Raw genomic sequence first — 27,262 nt, 5'->3', positions numbered from 1 at the left:
TATAAACACTGGCAGTATCCATGGTTTTTTTTGGCTGTGATGATATAAGTTATAAACACTGGCAGTATCCATGGTTTTTTTTGTGCCTATAGCATGCAGAAGTTCCCAGGTCAGGCACTGAACCATGAGCCACCAGAGAACTTCCTTCATGTTTTATTTTTTGTGTTAATCATTTAGCCAACAAACCTTTATTAAATATTCTCTGTACTTGATGCTCTGAGGAACTCAGGAGTACTCTACACTCAGAAGTCCTTACAGGAAGTTTCTACAGGGCTGTAGATACATATATAACAAAGAAGGACTACATGTAACTGGGATATCAAAGCACAAAATTGCAGACCACAGATCAGTGGTTCTCAGCCTGCTGTCAGTCAGAGAGCATCCCAGGGACTGTGATTCACAGGGACACACTCTCTATTAATCATGGTTGTCCTGACAGTGGCTCTGCCCTTATTTCTCTCACTCAGCAGACTAACAAAGTGGAGTGTGAAGCTAGGGATAGCTTTGAACTCAATCTGTTTCCTTTGGGTTTTAAGTTGATTATTAGCAAATTTCAGCACTTTCACTGCTATCAGATACAAATGATTTGGCTGAGCTTGAGAAACAAAGTCAGAAAAGGGTCAAGAAAGTAAAATGCCTGCAGGGAGGGAGGTGAGCTGAATCTGAGAACCTACAGGAAGCAGACAGGGAAAATCTCAGTGCGTGGGACCCACTGGCCTGCTAAGTGGAGCTGTGCTCACGTGGCCCTAGCAAACCACAGGACCTATACTACCAGCAACTCTGGCATCTCCAACAACCCAGATACCTGGGACTTTATGTGAAATCTCTGGGTATTAATATTGATTCAAACAATTTTAAAACTGTATGAGACACATCAAACATGTCTGCTGTTTTGTCTGAGACCTTGGTTTGCGATCAAACTTGTAGAACGAAATTTTTAGTTTTATACCTTAGGGTTCCCCTTGTGGCTCAGCTGGTTAAGCACCCAACATGGTGTCCATGAGGATGCAGGTTGTATCCCTGGCCTCACTCAGTGGGTTAAGGACCTGGTGTTGTCACAAGGTGCTGGCGCATTTTGCGGATGCGGGTTGGATCCTGTGTTGCCCTGGCTGTGGCATAGGCCTGCACCTACAGCTCTGATTCAGCTCCTAGCTGAGGAACTTCCATATGCCACAGGTGTGACCCTAAAAAGAGAAAGGAAAAAAAAGTAAACCCTAGTTAGTAAAAATAGGTTGAGCATGTAATTCAGAATATAATTAGAAATATATCCATGTACTCAAACTTTATGAATTGAGTGGTAATAATGCCTTCTTTCTTTTAGGGGAAAAGTAAATCTAAGTAGATGTTCTCATGTTTCCCCACTTCACCCTAGTACACTACCTCAGTGTGCTGTGCTGGGGGAGAATCTGCCTGGACTGCGCACTGGAGGAGTTTAAGGTCTTGGAGCCTACATAAGTGAAAAGTACTTCTCTTGCTCTCTCACCCCTGACACCCAATCCCAGTTCTCTTTCCCAAAGCAGATACTATAAAAAGTAGGGTGTTTTCTTTTCCTGTATTTTTCATTGCTTACTAAATTATTCAATGGAAATTGATTAATAGCTACTATGTACCAGGCCCTGTTTTAGGTGCCTGGGGATAGATGGAATAAACAAAACAGAAAAACATGGGACTGTACATGCTGTTGGGGGAGACAGCCTACCAACAACTAAATTTTCAATATGTGATTAAATGTCAAAAGGTGATAAGTGCTATGAAGGAAAATAAATCAGGGTGAGGTGACAGACAGTGGATAGGTAGGTGGTGAGTGGGGAGGGAGGGTACAGAGACAGGGACTAGAAAATGTCCCTCTGAGGAGCTGACATTTGAGCAGAGATCTGGGTGATAGGCCAGTCTTGGTATCTAGGAAAAGCACTCTAGGCAGAGGGATGAGGTATTGGGGTAAGAATGAGCTAGAACAAGATGAGCCTGAGGTCAGAACCGGATCACAGGAGGTTGGGGAAACCTTGTGAGGAGTCTGGTTTTATTCAACCAGATGAAAAAAACTTAGGGATTCTGAACGGGGTGTGTGTGTATGTGTGTGGTGTTATTTAATTTTCCTTTTAACTGGATGCCTTGGATGGCTGTATGAGGCCTAGACTGAAGGATGGAGGCAGGGAGGCCAGTCAAGCAACAGGAAGCCTGCTGACCTAGTGTAGGTGAGAGGTAATGGTTTTCCCAAGGGTGAGAGTGATGAGGGGAAGAGATGGTTGACCTCAGGATTGATGTTGGAGGTAGGCTCAATAGAGCTTTCTGCTGAATTATTCTGTGCATATACAAGCATATATTTATATTTGCCACTCCCTCCATTTTTAAAACACAAAGAAGGAGTTCCCTGGTGGCTCAGCGCATTAAGGCTCCAGCATTGTCATTGCAGAGACTCAGGTTGCTGCTTCGACATGAATTTGATCTCTGGCGCAGGAACTTCTGCATGCCATGAGCGTAGCCAAAAATTGTTTTAAATTAAAAAATAAGAAACCCCCAAAATAATAATGTATTATGCAAACTATTTTGCTTTTTGTCCCTTTATATTAGAGATTATAGCATATCAATCTGGATTAAAGACACTGATCACTTTCTTCTCTGCCTTTTTCTTTCACTTCTTGTTTGTATTTAAAATTAACAGGTACACAATTTTAAAGACATACATTTCTCTGTGATTTTTGTGAAACAGCAGGTCCTTGTCCCCTTTGCATATCATTTCCTCCTTCCCAGAGGCACCACTTTTTACCTCTTTTACCTGATTATCTTAGTATTTGTCTCTGTTCTTCTAGATAACATTCTTGCATTGTTACTTCTTGACTTTCCAGTTTTAGATATGATCTCTCTCTGTCTCTCTTTTATTTTTTTTTGGGCTGCACCTGTGGCATGTGAAGGTTGTCAGGCCAGGGGGCCAGTCAGAGCTACAGCTGCCAGCCTACACCACAGCCACAGCAATGCCAGATCCGAGCCCATCTGTGACCTATACCACAGCTCGTGGCATTGTTGGATCCTTAACCTACTCAGTGAGGCCAGGGATTGAACCTGCAACCTCATGATTCCTAGTCAGATTCGTTTCCGCTTCGCTGCAATGGGGACTCCTAGATATGATCTCTTGATTTTTCCATTCAGGAAGAGGAATGAGAGAGTAGGGCTCAGCTCTCTTTTACCTTCCTGCTCCACTACTTGTATCCACTTTTTGCACCCATTTTTCTCACGATTTGATCAAATTATCATTTTCATTAGTTCAATATTCAGTGTTCACTGGCTGATTTTGAACTAATTTAACACTATGATTCAATCTATTGAAAATTATGGTTTGTTTTATTAACTGAACAATGTTCTATTATCTTCAGAGTTAATAATGGCCTGTGCTTTTCCTTTGCTTAGATATCTTTATATTTATCATGAATTCAACACCAAAATCTTTAATAATTGTCTAAATCTTTTCTCAACATGTTCAGACACATCAGCTACATTTTACCAATTTCATCATCTTCTTAAAAGTTTTTTTCCTTGAACCGTCTAATAAGCTCTGTGGTAGATAGCTAATAATAATAATCCAATAATAATTTCCTTTCTTGTAGCTATGCTTCCTTGATCTTTTTTTTTTTTTTTTTTGTCTTTTTGCCATTTTTTGGGCCGCTCCCACGGCATATGGAGGTTCCCAGGCTAGGGGTCGAATCGGAGCTGTAGCCACCAGCCTACACCAGAGCCACAGCAACACAGGATCCGAGCCGCATCTGCAACCTATACCACAGCTCATGGCAACGCCAGATTGTCAATCCACTGAGCAAGGGCAGGGACCGAACCCGCAACCTCATGTTCCTAGTCGGATTCGTTAACCACTGCGCCACGACGGAAACTCCGTATGCTTTCTTGATCTTTAACTTTTTTTTAAATAGCTAATGAATGGTATATATTCTGGTGTTTTCTTTTAATGAGGATGGAGACTGTCCAGCCATGTCATAATTATTCCTAAAGTATAAGTATTCTAGCTAATTATTTAAATTTGTGTATGGATTTAGTTTTAAAATACAAAATTAAATAAGTTCCAACCTATTTCATGATTATAAAAATACCCACATAGGAATTGCTAAATATATTCTCGTACATCTATAAAATAAAAAATCACAAAGCCATTAAAATTATGGTAGCATAGTTAATGTCAAAAAATGACATTCACAATTATTACTATGTATAAAAAGCACAGATATAACAAAATGTCAGCAGAATCAAATTTTCTACCAAAAAACATGAGTTTTTATATATATATATATATATACTTGAAATTTATGATTTCTCATATAAAGTCAAAATCTGTAGCCTTGCTCTTTAAGTATACCTTCCACTTTAATTCTGAACTTGACCATGTGATTTACTTTGGCCAATGAAGTGTTAGCATACACAACATAGTAGGGGTTTGAAAAGTCTTTGTGCTTTGGGCACTTAGAGTCTTGCTGTCGTATGAAGAGCAAGGCTCAGCTGCTGGATAAGGAGAGAAATGTAGCCCAGTCTCCCCAGTGCCCTTGCCACTGCCACATCACCTGTCAGACATGAGAATGTAGCCATCTGGAACTAATTGCCCACAGCTAACCTAACACCTGACTACAGATTCTAGTGAGCCTATCTAATATCAAGCAGAAGAACTGCCCAGGAAAGTGAGCTGAATGGTTGTTTTAAGCCACTACATTTCAGGTTGATTTGTTATGCAGCACTAGACAGCTGATGCAAACCTCAACATGGATCAGTTTCTTCTGGGGCATAACGACTATCCTGGGACTCTTTTGACCACTGTCCTGCATCTGTCTTTTGCTTTTTTCCTGTATTGGATCTCCTGTTTCCAATAACCCACATCTTCTTCTTGTGTTGTTTCTGCCACTGACTTCCTAAGAAAGTAAATTGCTTAAGAGCTTGCATATCTGAAAATGTCTTTCTAAAAACTTGTATTTAGATGATGGTTTAGATGGGTGTAGAATTCTAAGTTGTTAATTATTTTCCTTCAGAATTTTGAAAGCCTTTCTCCACTGTTTTGTAGCTTCCAATACTCCTGTTCAGAAGTTAAAAATCTGTGTCAACAGTTGATGAGACCAGCACTAAATATCTGAAATAAAAGAACAAAGCTGACTTTACTGCTTTCCATTGTATGGGAGAGCTATGCTGGTCAAGCACAGTCTCTCCAAGCAAAAAAGACTGCTAAGCTTGTCTGGGGTCAGAGGGAGCACAAAGTTCAGGGACTGGTGGACCTACGGAGGCTTCAGTGGGGTTTTGGGGGAGATGGAGTTCAGGGACTGGTGGACTTTTAGAGGCTTCAATGGGGTTTTGGGGAGGAGCATGTTCAGGGACTGGTGGATTTTCAGAGGCTTCAGTGTGTTGCCATCATCTGCAGAATCACAGTTCCTTGGGTGTGTTTGCTGGAGTGATTCCATCCCTGATGGGCCAACTGCCAGGAGTGAGCGACTCATATTGATCAGTTGGTTTGCAAAGGCATATTCATCCAGGGGAGTTGTCTTTGATTGATGAAATAAATTTAAAGCCATTTTAATGGCTACTTGTTACCATGACTACAGAACAATCACCTTTGCCTGAGTTTGGGGGTACATTTTTATTCTCACTAATTGTTGATCCTATGTATATGATCTGGATTTTCTTTTCCTCTTTATAATCTTACAGGATCTTCTCCTGTCCTAAATGTTTGAAATTTCACAACATTGTTGTACTAGTCTGAATCTGTTTTCACTTGGTAAATGCTTCAGTTGGGAAACAGATCATTAACTATCTCCTCCTCTCCATTTTCTCTATTTTTTTGTCTCTCTTTTTTTTATGCTAATGTTCCATGATCAATTTCTTAATTCTCTTAATTTTTTATCTCCTATTTTCTATCTTCTTTTATTTTGACTGGTAAAATTCCTCAACTTTATATTTTAACCTTCCTATCAAATATTTTTATTCCTGCTATTGTATTTAATTTCCAAGATTTTCTTTATGTTTTTGGAATATTCCATTTATTTACTTGTTTATTTGGGGATAAAATTCTGTTTTTGATTCATAGTTACAGTCACTTCTCTTTGTGATATTTTTGACATTTATTTTATCTTTCTTTTTTCTTTTTTAAGGCCACACTGGTGGCATATGGAAGTTCCCATGCTAGGATTCAAATCTGAGCTGTAGCTGCTGGCCTACACCACAGCCACAGCCACAGCAACACCAGATCCAAGTTGTATCGGCAACCTGTGCTGCAACTTGTGGAAACACCAGATCCTTAACCCACTGAGAAAGGCCAGGGATCAAACCCACATCCTCATAGGACACTGAGGTTTTTAACCCACTGAGCCACAACAGGAACTCCTATTTTATCTTTACTTCTTCAACATTATTTTTTCTCTTTAATTTCTCTCTTCCAAGTTAGGTTTCCTCACATATCTCATATATAGTCTTTTCATCTGACAACATTTCAGAGTGAAATACTAAAATATTGACTGGAAGCTGTGAGGAGTAAGAGACAGGCTGGTCTGATATGATTTGCACTACAGGAGCATCAGAGTGGGCTGTTTAATGAGGAAACTTCTGATGTCAGTGTCTTTCCAGTGTCATGGCTTTCTTCGTGGACTAGCTATATTTCCCAGAAAACTCTTAGTGCCTCACCAAGAGGGTGAAGGTCTAGCTTTCAATGTCCTACACTCAGAACTAAGAAAGGTGGATTTGGCATGTTATGTCACCAGAGCCCATGTGCATACATTCGTTTATCTCCGTTGCATACATTCGTTTATCTCCGTTGTTAGTACAGTTCCCTCACTTTCAATTGCACTGCTGTTCTTCCTTGCAGATCATCTATTTTACTTTATTATGAAAATAAACCATCACTCTTTGCCAGTTAAGGAAGGGGCAGTTTCTGAGATGGTGCATGGATCTGGAAAGGAGTCTAAGGATCCAATTCCTTCTAAAACAGCCCTCCTAACAGCCCTCCTTATTAAGTCTATTCCCCTTTTATCCTCACCTCCACAAAGACCTACTGCCTTTAGTTTCTAAGTCTTTGATTTTCTGTAAATCAGATTAGTCCTTCATTTTCTTTTCTGCTTGATTGGAATTCAGCTTTCTCAGCTCTGCTTATTCTCTCACTATGTACACATCTGCTTTCCAGCTTCCAGAATGATCTCTTCTCCAGCTCTCTGCATGTATTGGGTTTAAGCCTTGAAATATCCCCTAACTGGCTGGGTTAGTGGGGTCTCAGGAAGACAGGAAGGAAGAAGTGTTCATTCCATCTCCTGTCTTCACACAGAACTTGCTCTTTATTTTCTATTTATGTGAAATATGTTAATGGCTTCTTAATTGAATCTTATAATTTATGTGTGATTGATCTAAAACTGGTTTATGAAACATAGTTCCAGTTACAGTAAGCTTGAAGCAACACTCCCCTCCTTAACAATGCAGAAAAGAAAAAGTAATTTGGCACTAACCCTGTGAAGGGGGACGCATAATTATAAATCAAGATTAATTTGCCTGGGAATATTCTTTCCATTCATTTGCATACCCTTACTAAAATGCAGATTGTATAACATCCTTAATAAGAAAATTCCTAAGCGTGCATAAACTTGTGAAAGAGGTGTGGTCATGCATAATCTCACACTAAAATCTGCCAAGGCAGTGCCTATTGTGGAATTCATAATTTCCATTTTCATTCCACACAGTAGCTCAGAGCTTAAAACATATGTGCTCATGAATCTTTGTCCTGTTTGTCACTTTTTCCTGTTGCACCAGAAGTTTAATACAGGCTTCTCAACAACTTGTCACTAGAGTAATTTGTTTACTAATCATATGATAAATCACACACAAGGTAAGTTAATGTTGCTCTCTTAATTACAGTCATTTTTTCCAGAACGCGACTATTCTGTAGCCTTTTGGGGGTGATTGACCTCCTTACCCAGAAGCAAGCCAGAGGACAACACACTGCAACACTGCAGAACAAAAATAAACAGAAAATACATGTAGGCAGTTGTTCAGTTATTCCATCTCCCTCTGAGGTGGCTCCGTATTTTCTCCTGAAACCATTATTTACTCTCCCTTCCTAAGACAATCTTCCCTTGATTCTTCCAACTCTTGTAGGTTGTCTTTGACCTTCCAGTGGTCTTTTCTCACTTCCATCCTCTTTCATCCCTAAGCAGTGTTTGCTAGATCACTCAGACCCTTTTTATTGAAATAACTAACAAAACAACTCAAACATAATGAGCCTCAATAAAAAATCTTTCTCTCTCTCTTTTTTTTTGCTTTTTTTTTTTTTTTTTTTTTTTTTTTGCTTTTTAGGGCTGCGCTTGTGGCATATGGAAGTTCCCAGGCTAGGGGTCGAATTGGAGCTACAGCTGCCAGCCTACACCACAGCCACAGCAATGCAGGATCTGAGCCACGTCTGTAACCTACACCACAGTTCACCCCAACGCTGGATCCTTAACCCACTGAGTGAGGCCAGGGATCGAACCCGAAACCTCATGGTTACTAGTCAGATTCGTTTCCACTGCACCACACTGGGGAACTCCTCAATAGGAAATCTTGATTTACCACCTCAAACCCAACCTTCACTCCTTTAACCCTATACTAGTTGTAATAATACAAGCTTGTATAGAAGAATTATGTAGTTATGGTGCTAAGTACTTTATAAATATTAACTCTTTTCACCATCAAAATAACCCTGTGAAATACAATTGGTTATTTTAACACCCCCCCATTGTTTTTAGCTAGGCCCTCACCATGCAGAAATTCCCAGGTGAGGGATGAAACCCATGCCACAGCAGTGACAATGCCGGATCCTAACCTGCAAGGCCACTAGGGAACTCCCATACCCATTTTTACAAATAAGAAAATTGTTCCCAGAGAGTTGATGTAATTTGCTCCAGGAAAAACCCTGGTCAATGGCAGTCCATATATACAGTGTTCCATACCACCATCCATCCAGTTATACAAGCCAGAAACCTAGGAATTAGCATTAAGTTCTCCCTTTCTCTACATTTTTACAATCTTAGGCCACCTTACCATCATTTCTTATCTGAACCAGCCTTCTAACCATTTCCATTCATGCACTTTACAGACTATTTTTCATAGAGCTGGCCTGTGAATTTGATAAATCCACAATCATAATGAAAGATTTTTTAACAAACTTCTTTCAAAAACTGACTTCATGCCATCCACAGAGTTGTATGGATAAAGATGTATCTTTATTGTGTGGACAACACAACCAACAAAGTCTGAAGGACGTTTGTGGAACACTGCACACACACGCAAGACAGGGAATATGCATTCTTTTCAACAACACTCGGGAACATTTACAAAACCTGACTGTGTCCTAGGCCACAAAATGAGTTTCAATAAATACCAAATAATTATTCAATAAATACCAATACCATCTTTAATCACAATATAATAAACTTGCAAATCAGTAGCAAAAGACAGTCACCTCCTCTGTGCTATTTTCCCCTTACTCTTCTCCCTACAAAGGGGAACTACATTTCCCAGGATGCTTTGGGGTCTGTCATCCTGGCCCATTGACCTTAGATTAGGAGGCAGAAAGGGGAAAGGAGGATGCTTCCTGCTTCCTATGGATTTCCTCTTTTGGCTCCTGGCTTCTGTTGGGCAGTCTCCACTTTGGCTCTAACGCGCTTCAGATGAGTTCAGCTTTAAGCTTGGGTAAAGCCACCTCCTTCAATTGTCCCTGCTGTGGTAATGACTTCCTGCCTTTGCTAATCTCTGGATTGCCTCAGTGTCCCCAGCTGGCTTTTCAGTCCATGGCCACCATGGAATCAATCCTCTGTATCAAATATCTCTTTAGTAAAATCTATATATCTGTGTCTATCTATCATCCATGTATCATGACCAGTATAACCCCCTATACTTCTAGGAGTTCCCCTTGTGGCTCAGCAGAAACAAATCTGACTAGCATCCCTGAGCATGCAGATTCAATCCCTGGTCTTGCTCAGTGGGTTAAGGATCCAGCATTGCCATGAGCTGCAGTGTAGTTTGCAGACACGGCCTGGATCTGGCGTTGCTGTGGCCATGGCATACGCCAGTGGCTACAGCTCCGATTCAACACCTAGCCTGGGAACTTCCATATGCTGAGGGTGTGGCCCTAAAAAGACAAAAAAAAAAAGAAAAAAAGAAAGAAAAAAGAAATTACAGGAGTTCCCGTCATGGCTCAGTGGTTAACGAATCAGACTAGGAAACATGAGGTTGCGGGTTCAATCCCTGGCCTTGCTCATTGGGTTAAGGATCTGGCATTGCCGTGAGCTGTGGTGTAGGTTGCAGACATGGCTCGGATCTGGAGCTGCTGTGGCTCTGGCGTAGGCTGGCAGCTACAGCTCCGATTGGACCCCTAGCCTGGGAAACTCCATATGCCGAGAGAGCGGCCCTAGAAAAGTCAAAAAGACAAAAAAAAAAAGAAAAGAAAAGAAAAAGAAATTACATCCAAATAATTCTTGGGTAAATATTTATAAATGAGCAGCAACACAGAGTTCCCACTGTGGCTCAGCAGTGACGAACATGACTAGTATACATGAGGAGGCAGGTTCAATCCCTGGCCTCATTCAGTGGGTTAAGGACCCAGTGTTGCCATGACCTGTGGTGTAGGTCACAGATTTGCCTCAGATCCCACGTTGCTGTGGCTGTGGTATAGGCCAGCAGCTACAGTTCCGATTCGACCCCTAGCCTGAGAACTTCCATGTGCCACGGGTGTGGCCCTAAAGAGACCAAAAAAAGGAAAAAAGAAATGAGCATTAACACAAACTACATATCAACATTTTGGGATGTAGGTAAAGTATTGCTTACAGGGAAATTTATATCTCAAAAAGCAAGGTCTGACATTGACCCACCTCCAAGTTTTTCTGACTTGTTTATGCTATTGTCACCACACTTATTGGTTTTAACACTTTTCCTTTCTTTCACCAATTATGCATAACTCTTTGATTTTTGAAGCATCTGTAGCCCTGTTAAAAACCGCCATTGTGGTGCAGTAGAAATGAATCCAACTAATATCAAGGATGCAGGTTTGATCCCTGACCTCGCTCAGGGTATTAAGGATCCGATGTTGCCTTGAGCTGTGGTGTAGCTCATAGACATGGCTTGGATCCTACGTTGTTGTGGCTGTGGTGTAGGCCAGCAGCTGCAGCTCCAGCTGGACCCCTAGACTGGGAACTTCCATATACCACAGATTCGGCCCTAAAAAGCAAAAAAAAAAAAAAAAAAAACCAAACCAACCAACCAAACAAAAACCCTCCACTGATATTACCCTTTTGGCCTTGGAAACAATACTTTCATCCCCATACCTGCCTCAGGCATGAACTTATGCTGGTTGCTATACTCTAAAATTTATCTCTTTCTTTCTCTCTCTTTTTTTTTTCTTTTTTGGCCACCCCTCAGCTTATGGATTTCCTGGGCCAGAGATCAGATCTTTAACTGATTTTAATGCTGGATCTTTAACCCACTATGCCAGGCTGGGGATAGAACCTGCATCTTGCCACTGCAGAAATGTCCCAGATCCTGTTGCACCACAGCGGGAACTTCTAAATTTATAGCTCTTGCCCTGCCTTCTTTCCTGAACTCCATTCCCATGTTTACAGTTGTTTATTAGAAATTCTGTATATTTCCATAACACCAAATTTAACATGGCTGAAACTAAATTCATCTTCCTGTTCCCCACCTTCTAGAATCTGTTGTTCTTAATCCTCTGCCTGATCCTGTCACTTTCCCAAACACCCATCCTTGAAAACTCAGATACCTTCAGGGCAGAGACTGCATCTCTTCCAAAGTAATGGCTTTTGTTCCAAGTACAGAGCTTGGTGTGTGACAGCTATGCAGTTAACAACATTTTGAATCATCAAAAGACTCTTCCTTCTTTCTAACTCCATTCCTCCTTTTTTTATGTAATGTCCTCTCAGATCCATTTTCTTCTTTCTATTTTCCTTGTGGCTAGACCTCTTGTCCACTCACCTGGAGAGATGGGGCAGATTAGGCTGAAATTCTGAGTGTTAAATTGTAATTAAACTCATAAGCGTGTTCAACAAAAGCCACACTGAACGCAAAAGACTTCTTAGTCAGCTAGAAGAGCAAAAGCTGACCACAAGGTTCTTAGTGCTGTAAACCTAATGGAGAAAGAATGCGTTGCTCTGATGGGGAGCTGGTATGAGGAAAAGACTGCAAAGGCTAATAATGCCAGCAGAGCGTAGTTAATTAAGCTCTGTTCAGGATCCCTCCCTGTCCCAGGGACTCAGCCCCCTCTGGTGATGGACTTATCCCAGTTGTTGCAATTTTTTGTTGCTATTGGATTTCACTTCTCTAGAACCAAATTCAACCAACCCCTACATTCCTGGAAAATCCACAGCCATTCCTTCCATCAGCCAGGCTCAGAAAGTAAAAATTATCTCTGACTCTTACTCCTCTCTAGTCCTCACACCTACTTGAGTGATCCCTTTTCATTCTTACTCTCTATCATCCTCTTGTTTTACTCCTTCCTCCTTTCTGCCACCCATAATTTACCAGGCCTTCATTAAAACACACCCGGACTACTTCCTCAATTAGCTCTCCTTGCCTCTTTCCAACCCTCCTGAGAGGCTTGCCCTTGGCGCCAGACTTCCCATCTTCTCGATGCCTCTCACTGTGTAATGATGTAAGGCCAAGGAACACACAAGGCTCCCAGCAGCCTTTCCATCTTTGTATTTCAAGTAGGCACTGCCTTCCTCAGCAAACCCAGTGGTTCCCCTCTGGCCAGCATCCCAGTGGGTTTCAGGTGGGTGGCGGTCTCTGCCTCCCCTGAACAGACTGCTTATACTTTGTCCCCAGCCTTTACCCGTATCATGCCCAGTCAGATCCATGCTTCAAAATCCCGTTTTCTCCTTAAAACTTCTGCTGATATTCCTGGCTGACATTGATTCCTTCCTTCACTAGCCTTTTTTTTTTTTTTTTGGTGCTATTTAGGGCTGTAGCTGAGGCATGTGGAAATTCTCAGGCTAGGGGTCGAATCAGAGCTGCAGCTGCGGGCCTGCACCACAGCCACACCAGATCTGAGCCACATCTGTGACCTACACTGCAGCTTGTAGCAATGCCAGATGCTTAACCCCCTGAATGAGGCCAGGGATTGAACCCACATCTTCATGGATACTAGTTGGGTTCTTAACCCACCGAGCCACAATGGGAACTCCTGTTCACTAGCCTTCTTTTGGCCCAAGGATATTTAGGTGAGATGGATTTACCATGAAGCTGAAAAGGCTTATATTTAAGCACCCCATTCCTTGGACAGCCCCCTCCAAGACTGCATACCTAATTTTTACTTATAATTTTGTATTTTTTTTTTCTGGATAGATCTTCTAAGTTGTAAAGGCCTGGGGCCCTACGTAATGTGGATCTGTTCCTGTATTTAGGTGGTTAATTATATTATTTCCTTAAAGTATTTTCTAATTGCTTAGTGGACAAGAAACTTGTTTTTCCAACTTGCTGTGAGCTTCTTGCTATACAATATTGTGCGAACCCAACTAGGATCCATGAGGATGCAGGATCCCCTTGCTGTACAGTGGGAAAATAAAATAAAATTAAATTTGAAAAAAAAGAATAAATTTCCAAAAAGAATAACAAAAATTATCAACACTGAAAGCTGGTTCTTTAAAAAGCCTTGTAAAATAGATTTCTTAAGGCGTTCCCATTGTGGCAGAGTGGAAACGAATCTGACTAGGAACCATGAGGTTACAGGTTCAATTCCTGGCCTCGCTCAGTGGGTTAAGGATCCGGTGTTGCCATGAGCTGTGGTGTAGTTCACAGACACAGCTTGGATCTGGCATTGCTGTGGCTCTGGCATAGGCTGGAGGCTACAGCTCCAATTAGACCCCTAGCCTGGGAACCTCCATATGCTGCGGGTGCAGCCTTAAAAAGACAATAAAAAAGCCAAAAAAATAGATTTCTTAAAATATTGACACAGAGAGAAACAGAATGAAAATATAAGAGACAGATCACCAAAGAAAGGGGCAGAATTAGAGAAATAGAAATTTTTAAAATTATAAACAAACAGTAGAAAGAACTTTTTGCTAATAAATTTGAAAACTTAAAGAAAATGTATTATTCTCTAGAAAACAAAAACTAACAACATTGACAAAAAATAATCTAATGAAACAAAACCCAATGAAGAAATAGAGTGATCAGGACTCTCCTGGCGTTTCTCTTTCTGCTTACTAAAAGAGAAGGTGCAGACAATTTTATGGTCGATTTTAACAAACCTTGGAGTTCTTTTCATGGCTCAGTAGTCAACAAACCTGACTAGGATCCATGAGAATGTGGGTTCAATCCCTGGCCTTGGTCAGTGGGTTAAGGACCCAGTGTTGTCTTGACCTGTGGTGTAGATCACAGATTTGTCTTGGATCCTGCGTTGCTGTGGCTGTGGCTGTGTCTGTGGCGTAGGTCAGCAGCTGTAGCTACGATTTTACCCCTATCCTGGGAACTTCCATATACTGTGGGTGAGGCCCTAAGAAGCAAGGAAAAAAAAAAAAAAAAAGCCCACACATGAAAAAAAAAAAAAAAAACTTTAAAGAAATGATAATCTAAAGTCTTTAGAGATTTATAAGGAGAAAGAGGAGGAGGAAAGCTATGAACTTTGTGTTATGGAGTTATAGTTACCTTGATTCCAAGATGGGGCAAGGACAACCCAAGAAAAGGAAATTAGAGATGAAATGTTTCTAAATAAAATATTAACAAACAAAGGGCCTTTCCTCAGAGTCCCAGTGGAATCAATGCACCTAGTGGAAACAGAAAGAAGGCAGAGGGGGTCTTAACTCAGTGAAACTGATGGGTCCTCCTCACTGTCCAGTTTCTCAGATTATAAAGAAAGCAACTTTCAATATATGAAGATAATTTTTTCAGTTGGATCTTCTGTGACATGAAGAAAAGGGTTCTCATTTCTCAGTACCATTACCACTGATCCTTTGCTTGTTTTTATTCTTAGGTCAGGTGGAACATGCCTAACTTACTGGTCACCATTATAATCTCACCAGGATACCATATGGTCAGTACTGTATTATAGGTAATCTAGTACTTAGCTACAAGAATTTTGTTGGAACCAGTGACTCCAAGCTCCTTCTATATAGCAAATCTTCAACTAGGTTAGCTACTGCAGAACAAAACTGCTTTTGATTTTAGCTGCTTGTTTTCCTCCTCTTTGGTCACATGGCTTATTATTTCTATTTTTATAGTCAACACTTGGCTAAATGGCAAGTACTTGCAGGGTGTCATTTATCAAAATCTGTTTTAGTTTTAATTAATTAGTTAATTTAGTCTTCTTTATGCTATGGATTAAAAAAACTCTTTGTATCAGAGAGATGGTACTTAATATGTTTTAGCTTTTCGTCCATAATCCAGTTGATAAGAGGTGTTTTTTTTTTTTTACATTTTATTGAAGTATAGTTGACTTACAGTATTGTGATAATTTCTGCTGTACAACAAAGTGAGTCAGTTATACACACATCCATTCTCTTTCAGATTCTTTTTCCACATAGATTATCACAGAATATTAGGTAGAGTTCTCTGTTCTATACAGCAGGTCCCCATTCACCAATCATTCCACATACTTCAGAATAAGAGTTTTAAGAACTATTGTATTTTATGTAGATAATTATGTAATTTGCTATTTGCATATGTAAGGAATCTTTGAATATTCATGAGGAATAAAGGCTTTGAAGTCAGAAAAGGTGGGATCCAAATCTTGGCTCTAACACAAGATGGTTTAGAAATATGTGAGACAAAAGAATGTATACATGTATGTATGACTGGGTCACCCTGACTGTAGAAGATTGGCAGAACACTGTAAAGCAGCTATAATGGAAAAAATAAAAATCTTTATAAAAAGAAAAGAAATCTCATTATTAAAAAAAGAAATAAACACATCCAGTTGTTAATAGAGGTTACCTCTGGTGTGGGGTGGGCACCCTACTTTTACTTTACCCATCTCTGGATTATTTTAACAAGCATGTATAGTATTTGTAACTTGAAAAGAAGAGAAAGGAAGGAAAGGCACAGGAAAATTACTAATTCCATAACCTGAAGCAAACAGTTCTCCCTCTCTGTGCCATGGGTTACCCATGAATAACATGGAGAACGTTGAAGGATCATTGTGAGGAATACAGGAAATCATGCTCATAAAGCCTTTGCATCTTAGTTGGTACAAATTCAGCATCCAATAAGTGTTAGCTACTACCCCTCGGCAAAGTGCTGAACTCAATATCTGGCATGTAGTAAGTGTTCAAAAAATGGTAAATAGTCAAACAAACAAACAAACAAACAGATATGTATTCTTCCTTTTTTCTTCTAGTTTTATTGAGATATAACTGACATAAAGCACTGTATACATTAAAGGTGTGCAGCGTGATAATTTAACCTACATAGATCTTGAAATGATTACCACAGTAAGTTTAGTGCACATCCAACATCCCATATAGATACAAAATTAAAAAAGTAGGAAAAAAATTTTTCCTTGTGATGAGAACTCTTAGGATTTACACTAACATCCTTCATGTATAACATACATCAGTGTTATTTGCATATTGTACCTCTGATACTTATTTATAACTGGAAGTTTACCTTTTGATTTCCTTCATCCAATTCCCCCACTCCCCACCCCCATCCCCACCTGTCGCCTCTGGTAAACACAATCTGATCTCTTTTTCTATAATTTTGTTTGTTTTTGAAGTAAAATTGACCTACAACACTGTTAGCTCCTGGTGTGCAACATAGTGACTCTATATTTCTATACATTTCAAAATGATCATGATAAGTCTGTTACCAGCTGTCATTCTATAAAAATGCTACATAATTATTGATTATATTCCCCACACTGTACATTTCATACCCATAACTCATTTATTTTGTAATTGGAACTTTGCACTTCTTAATCTCTCTCACCTATTTTTTTTCTCCTCTCATCATTCCCCCACCTCCCGCGCCCGATGGTAGATATTCTTACTAACTGTATTTTTAAATTTTATTTTGCTTATTTTTTTATGTTTGGAAAGTTTTCCTTGTATTTTGCTTTGAGTTATTTGAAGTTGGTTCTTTGTTTTAAAGAAAAGAGACTGAAATTGAGGGACAGTCTTCAAAGTAACTAGCTTAGGCTCTTCGAAAGTGTTAATGTCATGAAAAGAAAGAAAGAAAATATTAATGCTAATTTCCTGACATTTATAATAGAATATTAATTAATATCTGCAATTATGTTAAAACAATCAGTTGCTAAATAAATACAGATAATGTAGAAATATTGCGATAGATTGCCAATAAGATATTGATATGACTTCCCTGAAGGATACTTTGGCCAGACCTTTCAAAAATAAATCACATACCCCTTGACCCAGAAATTCCACTTCTAAGATATTATCCTACAAAGATGCTTCCATTTGTGTGAAATGATACAAATAAAATGGTATATTCATTGTATGAGCAAAGTTTAGAAGGTTACTGGACCATCATCAGTAATGAGATGCCTAAAGAAATTATCATCCACTCATACAATAAAGTAAAATGAACTTAATAGACTGCTTTAAATGCACTTTTCTGGAAAGAATTCCGGGAGAAGGGAACTTAAGCGAATAAGTGTGTATAATATAGAGAACATTTGGCAGAACATGCTCCCATTTGTGTAGGGGGGGAAATGTCTGTGAGTGTGTAAGTATACACCTTGATATTATAAGCATCTATTTATATATGTACATACACATATATTTGTATGCTTCTATATATGTGTCTGTACATTTTCATACATTGATATATGGAAATATTTAAAATGCATAGAATAGCTCTCTAATGATGCCTTAAAAAATTGAGAAGATTGTTAACCACAGAGGGGACTGAATTGCTGGGAGACAGAGGGTAAGAGAGCCTTATTTACCTTGGTATATGCCATTTTGTCTTTTGTGCAATATACAGGTATTACCTATCCAAAAAAAAAGAAAAGAATTAAAGAATAAAGGCAATGCAAAACGTTGGAGAGCCAGTCTGAAATCAATTGACAGGCATGAACATTTGTTAATAACATGAGTATAAGCAGATGGAGAAGGAATTGTACTGAACATTCTCCAAATATAGAAACAATCTACTGGAGAAAGTCAGACAAACATGGTGTGTCCAAAAATCTGTTTCCATCTTAAAGCTTGAGTCTTTATGGAGTAAGAATTTTCAAATGACCCCTTGCTTCTTCTTTTTTTTTTTTTCTTTTTTGCAAAACTAAGGTAAAGGCATTAATGTTACAGTGTATGAATTAAACTTCAATTTTAAAATAGAATGAATTTTTGAGAAATTAATGGCGATGACACATTCATACCATGGGATACTACTCAGCAAGAGAAAAAAACGGAAGTATTGATACACACACAAGTTGGATGAATCATTAAGACATTGTGCTAATTGAAAAAAGCTGATCTCAAGAGGTTACATGCTGTAAGATTCCACTTATATGGCTTTCTAGAGACAAAACTGTAAAAAGGAAGAAAGATCAGTGGTATTCTGGGCCTAGGAGTGAGTGACTATAAAGAAATAACAGGATAGAGTCTTTGGGGGGAAATGGGTAATGGGATTGTTCTGTATCCTGATCATGGAGGTAGTTGCATGAATCTATACATGAGTTAAAATTCCTAGAACTTTACCTCAAAGGAAGAAAATTATCAAAATAACACTATAATAATTTACACAATAAAAATGTTTTAGGTTAACACACACACACATGCAGCAAAATGTGGGGGTTCTCCAAGGTAGAGTTCATAATTTGAGCATTTAAGTTTTGCTTCTATACCAAGAGTCAACAAGGTTTTGCAGACGATTTGATACTGGGGTCATATTGTCCTGTTCCACGTGATAACCCTAATCCTCTCCATGATGCTCTCAGAAAGAGAGAGAAGTGGTAGGAATACCATGGCTACACACAGTCATTTCCCGTCCATGTGAATGTACCAGCCAAGTAGACATGACTGGTAACAACTCATGCAGTCACACCGTTTTACAGTTCATTGTTAACAACACACCCTAGGTGCTGGTATGAAGATGACTCAACCACAGTGAAGAACCAAGGATTCAGGGCAGTGTCATATCTAGAAAAGCAAACCCAACACAAGTTCCTTTCCCATAGTGGCTTAGCCACTGCAAGGGAGAGAGGAAAATCAAGTCACACAGGCCTTCCTGAAGACTACGTATGAAATACCAGATGTCACCTTTGTTCCTGGTGGTGACTCTAAACGGGTATTTGCTGATGTGAACTATTACACATTCTCCCCTCTTCTCATCTAAGCAATCAGAAGTCAGCTATCTTCCTGGAGATGTAGCTAGAGTAGATCACCTACGCAGCATTCTTTTATCTCTGCTGGTAATTCTTTTGACTGCTTACTTTACACATTTGTTCTAGGCTTCACCCCAGATAGCCCTAGAAAAAGCCACAGGTTCTACAGCAAAATAAACTGATGGTTCCAATTATCCTTCCACTGAGGAAGAAACAACCCTGAGGAGAAGGCTATATAAAGCACTTCCTGGTTTAAAGGGGTCAACGTCTTGGACTTGAATCCCAACTCTGAAATGTATCAGCTGTGCAACCTTAAGTAAGTAACTAAACTTCTCTGGCCTCAGTTTTTTCTCTGTTAATTATGGTTGCTAAAAGGAACTTAATGAACTGGTGATAAGATCAAATGACATAATGCATATAATGTGTCTTGCACCAGGTCTGAGGCTTTATCTGTATTCAGGAATAGTGAACCATTTTCACTTGCTAGGTGGTTAATGTGACCAGAAAGGGGTGGAAGTTTCTTGGAAGGTGTTTAAATACCTTTTGCCACCCAGTTACTCTGCTGTGCTTAGAGTGACCTAAGACATTCCCAGGGCATCTCTACCTGCTTCCCTGCTAGGCTAGTGTCTCATTCCCTATGTCCTTTGCCAAGCTGCCAATTAGTCTGGGAAGCCATCCTCACAGAGACCATAAGTGAATTTTTTGACTTCTCCATGTAGAGAATGGTGGCCTAGGTTGGGAGCAGCTGGGCCAATCGGCAGCCTTCAGGTAACTCCTCTTTCCACACCTGTCACCCTGCAGCCTGGGCTGTGACCCCTGTGTGAGTTGGCCGCCTGTCACTACCAGCTGGGCGGTGGGTGAGTGAGGCCATCCTTTTCATGTTTCACGGTCCTTGTGCACATATATGTCACCTGTCTTTCTGCTTCCCTTCCTTTCCTCTCCCCTTCCAGATCAGAGTGGAATAGGGCTCATTAGAGCTTTATAGGAATTTCAGGAGCTGGGCTTGGTCTGGAGAAGACTCAGTAGTAAAGACCAACTGTATGCTCTGGGAGCCTTTAGACAGCCCCTGCTTCTATTGGTGTTTAATATTTATCGCTTCCTCATAATCTTTGAGCTGCTATCTCGCCAATTTTAGGAACACTAGGGGAAAAATCCTATCAATATTTATTTTCTACCACATAATATATTTATTGCTTGGCTTGAAATGTTGAGTTTTGTGTTTTTTGTATAAATTATGAATTATAAAATCACTACTGCTTTCAGGCCAAACATATACTATTGTGCAACAGTATACTATGTATAAGAATATCACACAAATTGGAAGAGTTAGTTTTAGAAGAATTTGATGCAATGCAGTGGTGACACAATATTAACAATGAATATAAATATTCATTTACATAAATAATAAATGAAAAAAGAAACCATAAGTCCACAGAACCTGTGAATATGTGATGGTGCACAGCAAGGGGGAGTAAAAGTTGCAGATGAAATGAAGGTTGCCAAGGAGTTGACTTTAAAATACTGAGATTTCAGAGTTTCCTAGTGGCTCAGTGGGTTAAGGATCCAGCATTGTCACTGCTGTGGCTCAGGTCACTGCTGCAGTGTGGGTTTGATTCCCGGCCCGGAAACTTCTTCATACCATGGGTGCAGCCAAAAAAAAAAAAAAAAATTAATAAAAAAATAAAAATAAAGTAAAATAAAATGAAATAAAATAAATAAACTGAGATTTTTTAAATGGGAGTCCCCTGGTGGTCTAGTGGTTAGGATTTGGTGCTTTCACTACTGTGGCCTAGATTTGTCCCTGGTCCAGGAACTGAGATCCCACTTCAAACCACTGCACACCAAGGCCAAATAAATTAATTAATTTATTAAAATACTGAGGTTATCCTGGTTTACCTGGTTGGGCGTGGATCACAAATCCAGGGAGCCAGAAGAGGAAGAGAGAAATTTGAAGGAGATTTGCAGGAAGAACCCCCCCCCCCCTTCTCAATGTCTGTCTCCAGCTACTGTTCTATTTGTCCCTCCCCCTCAGAGCTTAACTTTTTAAAAGTTGAGAAGTTAACTTTTAACTTCTCACTTCTCATTCATGACTTAATCTGTGATGCCTTTGCCTTCATGTTCTACTGAAATTATGTTCCCCAAGGTCACCAGTTACCTCCTTGTAGATATAACCAGCGACCTTTTTTTTTTTTTTTTAACGTCTTAGAGACTTCTGAGATCCCCTCTGTCCTGAGATAATTGTACCCCGCCTTGATGTGTGTGGTACCACACTCTGCTACTTCTCCTCCAACCTTTCTGATTGTTCCTTTTCACTCTCATGTGAGGTCAGTGCTTCCCTTGCCTGTCCCCCAAATAATATTATGATAAACCCTCCTCTTCTTCTACAGACTCCTTTAAAAATCATTAATATCTGAGTTCCCATTGTGGCTCAGTGGGTTACGAACCAGAGTGGTGTCCATGAGGTTGTAGTTTCAATCCCTGACTTCACTTGGTGGCTTAGGGATTGGGCGTTGCCATGAGCTGTGGTGTAGGCCACAGATGTGGCTTGGATCTGGTGTTGCTGTGGCTGTGACATCGGCCAGCAGCTGCAGCTCTGACTCAGTCCCTAGCCTGGGAACTTCATGTGCCACAGGTACAGCCCTAAAAAAAAAAAAGTCTACATCCACAACTTCAGTGAGAAAGCACATGTTTTTTGGTTTGTTTTTTTTTTTTTGTATTTTTAGGGCTGCACCTGTGGCACATAGAGGTATTTAGGGCTGCACCTGTGGCATATAGAGGTTCCCAGGCTAGGGGTCCAATTGGAGCTGTAGCTGCTGGCCTGTGCCACAGCCACAGCAACACAGGATCTGAGCCGTGTCTGGAACCTACACCACAGCTCACAGCAACGCTGGATCCTTAACCCACTAGTGGAAGCCAGGAATTGAACTCTCGTCCTCATGAATGCTAGTCGGGTTCGCTGACCGCTGAGCCACAACAGGAACTCCAGAAAACACACGTTGATGGCTCCTAAATATAAGCCTCAAGCCCAAAGTTTCCTTCTGGGTTTCAGACCTTTGTATCTAAATGCCTTCTGGAACCTCTGCTAGGTTGTTTCACAGACACCTTCGTCTTGGACTCTAATACTCCAGTTTTGGTGCAAATAGTTTATTTTGGAAGGAGGTGATCCCAGGAGGCATTCTAAAGGAATAAGATATGAGACAAGAAAAGAAAGAAAGCCAACAGAGAATATGTCAACAAAGCAGCTTATTGCTGTTGTTGTCCACGGCTCAGCCTCCCTGGGGACCCTCTAGACACTGGGTAGAAGATGCCACGGAACTGATGCATAGAAAGGCAAGAAAGCTGAGGTTCTTTTACTTCAGTTCCCATCCCTCGCTGTGGTTGGTCACTCCTGGGACATCAACCCTAGAACTTTAAGTGTGACTCCGAGGGCCCTGCAGTGAAGCTCATTCTAGTGGCCAAAGAATGACGTCAAGCAGAGAGATGTAAAAGCTTTCTTCACATGGAGGAGCTGTCTGCAGGCAACTTGAATGGTAGGCCTAGGGGATACGAATGTGCCCCTGTCAGTGTCCACTACACACTTCAAATCAGTGTGTCTCAAGCTGAATTCATGGTTGTCACCTCCAAGTCTGCTCTTTCTCCTGGGTCCCCTGTTTCAATAAATGACCCCACTACAAACCTAGTGTCCAAACTGGAGACTTGAGCAATCTCAGTGTCAGACTAGATTCCCTCCCTTTCCTACACCATTTGTATCAGGTCTTTCACCAAGCCCGGTCAATTCTACCTTCTAAATTTTTCCTCAGATCTGCCCATCTTGTGCATTCCATAACCAATACGTAATCTCAGGGGACCGTCGTCTCTCACTTGGATGGCTACATGGCTCCTACACTGGTGTTTTCATCTCCTATCTCCAGACGATGTCTTTCCCAATCCATTTTCAACATAGCAATCAGAGTGGCCTCCAGAAATAAATTCAGTTATGCCACTTCCCTGCTGAAAATTATTCGGTGATTATTTTCACAGAGATAGAAGCCACACTTCCTACTATGTTTTGCTAAAGTGTCCATGATCTTGCATCTGCTTGCTCCTTTAACCTCATGCCACAGCCCTTTCCTCTTTAATTATTTCCTTAAAATATGTTCCTCTCCTTCACCTGCACAGGTGCTTTCTACTCTGAGTCCTTTCAAATGTACCATATTCTCTCAAACCTCAGTGCCTTTGCTCATTCTCTCAACCTCCGGTTAAGTCCTATTGCTTCTGAGATCACAACTACAAGTTGATTTTTTCAGGAAGTCTTCCCTGATTTCCTTCCCTATAAGATTACCATGGCACCCTGTGTGTTTTCATCATGGTATTTCTGTCCCTGAATGGTAGGCTGTTTACCAGCTAAATCCACTCTCCTTCCCATAAGATAGAGAGCTCTATTAGGTAGGGGATATGTCAGTTTTCATCATTGTTGTGTTATCAGCACATGGCACTATCTGGCACATAGTAGGAACAATACATATCCCTTGAAAAAGATCTCTGCATTCTATGGCAAAAGCAATAAATATGTCAGCTTAGCTGTCTATTGACGCTTCTCCAAATGCCTGAAATCTGAGAGTGCAAAGCAGTTTTTATATTTGAATGCCACATAGCAAAGAAGGGCCTCTCTTTGAGGTCAGTGGGCCCAGAGAGAGCCTGTTATCAATTGACCTACCTCCCACCTGCTGCTGGAGGAATTTATCACAACTCTGAAGAGTATCCAAGAAGATACGTTTCCCGGAAAAATCAAACCAATGATTGTTCCAGAGCCCCTCCTTTTAGGAACCCAGTACAATCCATCTATTCATCTTTCTGGTGATGATTTTTTTTTCCTCCTCAAAGCACTCAATTCATTTTCCATCACTGACATGTAATCCAGAAATAATAGAGGTTGGTCTAGTATAACTCATATCCAAAAAGGGAAAGTGCCGACACCCTGAAAGAAAAGCTCTGAATTAAGTGTTCCCAAAAATAAATCGGGGTATGAAAAGGCCTATTCAGTAGATGATATCTTTTTGTGGTTGATTTTTAAAAACATGGCTCCCCAATAGAAAGAGTGACATTTGAAAACACTGCTCTGGGACAGTCATTGTAATTATATCCTGGGATTAAATCTGAACATTTCTTCTTCTTGTATTTTCTAATAAAGTTCTGCTTATAGGTGCTAATATTTGAACTAATTTTAAAAAGCCCTAATCTCCCACTGTGTGGCATATGCAATCGAAAAATATGACGGGGGTTCCAGTGAACATGAAACCTGAGGAGAAATAAACCTTTGTTGTTTTTGCCCCTAGGATTGAGGGGTTCTTTGTTCCTATGGAAGAAGTGATCATTTCCTATCAGTCCTCTGAGTTCAGACCTTGGTGACAAGTGGACACAAGAATCAGACAGTTGGAGAACAAAATATGCAAAAGTCCAGTTTGGAGAATGGAGCATAGATATTAGCCAAAATTGGGTTCCCTAATGACTTTCCCTCTAGAGGGACCCTACCCATCCCAACTTCAAGGCTCTTCGTTACAAGGCCAGATCCTGACATAGAAAGCTTACTTCATGGAGAAGCAGAATGAGAGATTCTTTTTTTTTCTTTCTTCTTTTTTAGGGTTGCACCTTTGGCATATGGAAATTCCTGGGCTAGGGGTCAAATTGGAGCTGCGGCTTTCAGTATCACTGAATCCTTAACCTACTGAGTGAGGCCAGGGATCAAACCCACATCCTGATGAACATTATATTGGGTTCTTAACCTGCCAACCCACAATGGGAACTCCAGAATGAGAGATTCTTAAGGAGAGGCTGGGCAGAGAAATAACAGGGGATAAGCTGAGCATGCCCAGGGCCTGTTCCCTTTCACCAGTCAGGGAAGGCACTCTCCACATGAAGAGGTCTCATCCTTTCCCTTCCTGAAGAGATGAAGTTCTTTCCCCTTAGTAGAAAACCCACAGTTGAAATAATGGAATGTTGATCCAATTAACCCAAGGGCAAAGCTATAGAAACAAGATCTTCTCTCACCTCACATTAGTTTTGAAAATGACCAGTATTGTAGACACTAAATTCATGCAGTGTGGACTCTGTCTTGGGAGATAGTACGCAAGAACATCTATCTTCAGGGAAACAGGACCTAGCACTGTTTCTGGGATTGTGGGAAGCTGGGTAAAAACAAAAAAACTATCTGGGTGATAATAGGCTGATCTGAGTTTCTTTCTTTTTCTTTCTTTCTTTCTTTCTTTCTTTCTTTCTTTCTTCCTTTCTTTCTTTCTTTCTTTCTTTCTTTCTTTCTTTCTTTCTTTCTTTCTGTCTCTCTTTCTCTCCTTCCTTCCTTCCTTCTTTTGCCACCCGGTGGCATATGGTGCTTCCAGGCCAGATATCAGATCCTAGCCACAGTAGCAGCCTACGCTGCTGCTGTGGCGATACGAGTTCCTTTAACCCACTGTGCCAGGCTGAGGGTTAGACCTGCGTCCTGGTGCTATAGAGAGGTGGCCGCTCTTGTTACGCCACAGCAGGAACTCCTGATCTGAGCTTTAAGACTAGCTCTCAAAGAGGAAAGGCCCCAAAGGACAGCCTGGGTTCTGGGCCTGCGTAGAGGTGCATCAGCCCCAGAAATCGTAGAAGCTGATGATAGAAGCTCATCCTTTACCCCATTTGCCTTCCTCAACTGCTGCTTCCCTCATTTACCAAATGAAAAGTGTTAAAGCTATTCATTTAAATCTGGCATTATGCGGAGTTCCCTTCATGGCTCAGTGGTTAACCAATTCGACTAGGAACCATGAGGTTGCAGGTTTGATCCCAGGCTTTGCTCAGTGGGTTAAGGATCTGGCGTTGCTGTGAGCTGTGGTGTATGTTGCAGACGTGGCTCAGATCCCGCGTTGCTGTGGCTCTGGTGTAGACCAGTGGCTACAGCTCCGATTCAACCCCTAGCCTGGGAACCTCCATATGCCGTGGGTGTGGCCTAGAAAAGAAAAAAACAAAAACAAAATAAATCTGGCATTATGTGGTAGATTTCATTATAGAAGATGTATGGAATTTAGCTTTACATTCATGACAAAGAATTAAATTGCTGAGGAAATGGGACACCAGTTTTAAGCAGGAAAAGCATGATGTAGTGACACCTTGGAAAAAACAACCAGCTAATCTTATGATTGTCATGTGGGATTTATCAAATGAGTAATAAACATGTGCTTGGCTTCCAAAACAACAAAATAGTCTTTGGCCCCTGCCAAGTCATAAAACACAGACACATGCATACATACAGATATGGAAGGTCAGTATAGTTGATATACAGACAGAAAGGAAGGGAAAAGGAAGGAAAAAAGAAAGGGGGAATAGTTCTCCCCCTTTTAACATCTTATGAACTATATAACAAATTTAGTCATTTTTGGTCAAATGCCTTTTTTATGTGTAACAGCTAGGAAACCACGAGGTCATCATGTGAAAGGGAAGCGTCTAGCATTCCATCTTAAATTGTAATTTTCTTCTTTGCATGAATATCTGGGAAAAGGTTTTCATATTACTTTATTCTTATTTAATAGTCTGCTTCAACTGATCCTAAGACATCACTTGGATGAACTGCACAGAAGCCAAGGAACTGCCAGGGTAGGCCTACGTCATTGCTATTGCTATTAAAACTCTTTCGAGTAAAACTTTTCTGTTTGTTCATTTCCTTCACAGTTTCTTGTTTACTGTGTAGGAGCCTGAATAAAGTTTCTGGAAAAGTATACTTAGGACCTATTTTCAGATGGCTGTTTTTGTTGTAGTTGTAGTTGTAGTTGTATTTGTTGTTTGTTTTCTTTTCCTGAGGTTCCCCAGACTACAACACTGTTTCTCATTGCAAAGTAAACTACATGTTTTCTTGGATTTGCCTGGTGGTCTAGTGGTTAAGACTCAGCACTTCCACCTCTGCTGCAGGGCTTCAATCCCTGGTCTAGGAACTGATATCCCACATCAGGTGGTTGTACA

The 27,262-nt window shown here is 40.5% G+C and overlaps 1 protein-coding gene across 11 annotated transcripts in view; it reads left to right on the top strand.

Annotated features, from left to right (window-relative positions):
- The window catches only part of LOC125123006 (WAS/WASL-interacting protein family member 1-like), a 71,100-nt gene extending 44,160 nt beyond the window's left edge, over positions 1 to 26,940 (top strand). For 10 of the 11 annotated variants that reach the window (XR_007133954.1, XR_007133951.1, XR_007133952.1 and 7 more), the window contains 2 exons: positions 14,981 to 15,040; positions 17,950 to 18,205. The gene's annotated coding sequence lies outside the window, so the exon portion shown is untranslated. Of the gene's footprint in view, positions 1 to 14,980; positions 15,041 to 17,949; positions 18,206 to 18,251; positions 18,460 to 19,417; positions 19,608 to 26,835 lie in introns of those variants that run through there. The other variant, XR_007133947.1, reaches the window with a different exon arrangement.
- The last annotated feature ends 322 nt before the right edge of the window (positions 26,941 to 27,262 follow it).

This window comes from Phacochoerus africanus, chromosome 3, assembly GCF_016906955.1.
Source record: "Phacochoerus africanus isolate WHEZ1 chromosome 3, ROS_Pafr_v1, whole genome shotgun sequence".
Lineage (NCBI taxonomy): Eukaryota > Metazoa > Chordata > Mammalia > Artiodactyla > Suidae > Phacochoerus > Phacochoerus africanus.
This window is presented reverse-complemented; position numbering and strand designations above follow the sequence as displayed.